Raw genomic sequence first — 4,011 nt, 5'->3', positions numbered from 1 at the left:
ATGAATCAGGCTCTACATGTTTATAAACCCTGCTCTATGGGCTGGCTGGTCTTATATGGTGTTTATATATTAAATGTTCATGCACTGTTGCTACGAATAAGGTTTAATGTTTTAATGGGCTGATTAAATGTTATACTTTATGGATATTAGCAATGAGTTCTTGGAGACTTTGTATCTACAATGCATGGTATGTTTTCATTTCTCCTGTACTGGAAGCACCTGTTAAGAAGCCTGGAGGCATGCAGCTGAGCACGGGGAAGTAGCGGGGTGATTGATTGTGCAGAGTGAGCTAGGAGCCCTTTTATATTTGCATAAACACATGTATTCGCTATACATTTCCACATTATGGTAAATGCGCAATGCAATGTATTGTGAAACACTGGTTTACCTGATAAATGTAGGATGTTGGCACTTGCCAATCTGGCATGTAGCTTTAAATATCCACGTTAACCCATTCACACATTCTTCATGCGTATTTATAACCCAAATTTAGGCTAAATACAGGTTTTTGTTGAATGTGTGAAAAGGATCTGAAACTAACCAAACACTGAAGCAACGTGATTAACATATGGAATTCCGGAGAGTACTTTGAAGACTCCGCTTTTAGACCTACATCAGATGCCATTGGGACATAAAGATGCCCTAATGATGCGGGAGGAGCTACAGCTGTCTGCAATGGAGCGGGGAGTTAATACTTTATGACACGGAGCCGTAACTTAGAATTCTAGCGCCTGGTGCGAGAAAGACAAATGCAACCCCCCCCGCTAGCCCTCAATTTTAACCAAATTAACCTAAAATATTCCTAAATTGAGCCCCCCCTTCAGCGTTGTGCCCTGGGCGATCACCCCTGTTGCACAGTCCTAGTTACGGCGCTGTTATGACAGACCTGCCTAGGGAAGTCAGGGTAACACTGTACAGTGTATTTCCTCTCCATGGTTCATATCTGAAAATTTGAATTATGTACTTTAGTGGGCCTTTAAGGTTTCTTGCTTTCTTTTATATACTTTATATACTTTAATCATGTATCACCCATAATGCATCTAAACTGATCAACAGATCCATTACCCCTTTTCTATTATCCCTCATATCTATATAACCGTGTTGGAGTCATGGCATGTGTCCCAACGATTGATGTCCAAGTCGGGAGATGACCCTGCCTCCTCTAAAAGCGGGGGTGACTGACTCATGTTAGGGGTGTGGTCACATGACAGTAGGTATGGCCCAGAGGGTGCTCTAGCGCTTGTGAAGTGTTGGTCTGCCCCCAACATCTCTCCCCTCTCCTAAAACACACAGTTGAATTGTACCATGAGAAGGCAGGTTCCTCCTGTACAATAGTGAGTAGGCACATACCTCAAATTGGGACTATCTCCCGAAATTGAGACAGTTGGCAGGTATGGTAATGGTTACTTTATTAACCGTGTTGTGTTAGCTAAGCAAATTATTTTATTCATTTTAGTATAGGTGATTTTCAGGGCTGTATTTAGAACGTACTGTTTACTAGGTATTGTAAGTAAATATGCCCTAAAGAGTAATTGTAGTTAGAAAGGATTCATATAGCTTTGGAGTGATCTTGTTGTCAATCAACTTGTTTTGTCACTTTCATTTTATTACGACATGTCAGTAAGGATTTGGGTAATTTCACTTTTCCTGTTTGGTAATGAAACGCCTGACTGGCAGGAGCGCTGTGTAGAATTGAATATGACTCAATAGAAAAGAAAGAGTGTGAGCTTTTTTTCCTATATATTTGTATAAAATCAAATGAAAAGAAAATCCCATGTATCAATTGAGAAGATATTTCCCTTTTAAATGCTGTAAAAAAAAAAAAATATATATGTTGCTCACTTGTGCCCAGCACAAGGGGAGGCTTAGGGTAGACCTAGTTGTATGTTACCCCTCCATACAGACAGACGTAGCTGCGCCTGCCTCATCCTTGCCTACTCACTAATATTTTCGGACTTCTACATCCTTGTTTGGACCCTCCTGCCCATTTTATTATACCATGCCCACATTTATATCTCACCCACCCTTTGTTACTCGTCCACATCCACATATAAGGGTCACACAGTCTATACACAATTTTCACATTTGCAGTCAGATTATTATTAGGTTACAGCCAGAAATTGTAACATTCTCTATCTCTTCCTAAATTGTCACTACTCCCCCTGAGACCACCTAGGAGCAGAGCAGTTTGGACCACTGTAGGTCCTGAAAGAGTTAGGACTGACGATTGTAGGCACGTCATCGACAGCTATGTCATTATATAATTCATTTTCCGTTCCTATTGATCATAAATACGATATAAGGGTCAGTAGCTATTATTGTAAGAACTTAAATTAGGAAGAACTTTTGATAAAGGGAGCTACAATCTAACCAACGGTTGTGTCCTTTACCTACCCTAAAACATAATAAAGAGGTGGGCACCGTTTCAAAAATTGTCATTGGGCCCAGAATTCTTATGTCTACAAGGTAAGGTATGTTCTTTTTGCAGGTGATACAAAAGGAGTAATAAAAAAGGCAAAGTTATTTAGAGAAAATAGAGGGATAGACCATGGTCTAAAAATCTTTAATTTGATAATCAAAATGTAAAATAAAAATAGGGACATGAAATGAATGGTGAAGTACTATTAACAGGAACGGGACCTTTCACATTATAATTTCGGATTATATGAAGTTCAGCAAGCAGTATAGTCAGCAGTGGGAGGAGCCAGTAGAATACTTGGTTATATAGGAAGAGGGAAATTATATCACCACTTTATAGGACTCTGGTAAGACCTCAGCTTGAGTACTGTGTACAGTTCTGGAATCCCTATCTCGAAAAATATATTAATAAAATTGAAACAAATCAGAAAAGGGCTCCTAAAATTGTGCATGGTTGGCATAACAAAGCTTATCAGAATAGTAAGTGTCATAGAGCTAAACATGTAGAGCTTAGAGGAGAGAAAGGACAGAGGTGAGTTGATAGAAACATTCAAATTTATCTAAAGTATGAATAGAGTTCAGGAAGGCCAGATTTTAAAAATAAGAAGATATGTAGAAGGAGGAAGACACAAAAGTAAAGGTATGAAGAACTTTTTTACAGACCAATCCATAGAACAGTAAGAGCCGTAGAAGGGTGAGATCAGTAGAATGGTGATATCAATAGAACGGTTAGAGCCGTAGAACGGTGAGATCAATAGAAGAGTAAGAGCCGTAAAACGGTGAGATAAATAGAACGGTAAGAGCCGTAGAACGGTGAGATCAATAGAAGGGTAAGAGCCGTAGGATAGTAAGTGTCAGAAAATATTAAGATAAATCAGTCTTTTTATTTAGTAAAATTTGCAGAAAGGCATGACCCTTATACCAATAAATGAAGGTTTTGTGAAACCCATTGGAAGGTCCCCAGTCTAGCTCTAGTGGAAATGTTGTCTCTGTGTAATGTAAACTATAATGTAACCCAGCAAATTGTTTTATTGGTATGTATCCGTCATACAGGAAGCCACAAGTTTTCATCAGTTCTGCCGCACGCTATGTTTATTCATTAGCTTCTTCCTGTAAAATGATTGTCGACATCCCTTAGGGCTCATTCACACAGAAGCACTGGGGAAACTTACTGTGGCTTCTAGCAGTAACAATTAAACACTGAGATGATTAAAATTTCAAATCCCCAGTTTTGTAGCTTACTTACAAAACATTTTATTAAAACATGAGTGTTACCATGTTGTGATCAGTAATAGAGTCTATGAAGCTTGTCAGGGAGTAAGATTATCGCAAGAAACCTTAAAGAGCTGAAGTTTGCCTGTGGGTCTCCCGTTGGGCAGCCTTGCCCTACACTATCAAGTCATGTGTATTGGAAACTCATCGCCAGTGTTGTAAAGATGACCTGATCTGCATATGGATGACTTGAGAGTCGTTGTCTAAGAAAGGTGATTATGTCACCATCCCTATATGCTGCAGAACAGGTAAACTCAATAAATGTGATACTAGCACACAGATGACACATGAAATTTAGTGAGAGGCATAGTCACACAGGCA

The sequence above is a fragment of the Mixophyes fleayi genome, chromosome 12 (genome assembly GCF_038048845.1).
Source record: "Mixophyes fleayi isolate aMixFle1 chromosome 12, aMixFle1.hap1, whole genome shotgun sequence".
NCBI classification, from domain to species: Eukaryota; Metazoa; Chordata; class Amphibia; order Anura; family Limnodynastidae; genus Mixophyes; species Mixophyes fleayi.
This window is presented reverse-complemented; position numbering follows the sequence as displayed.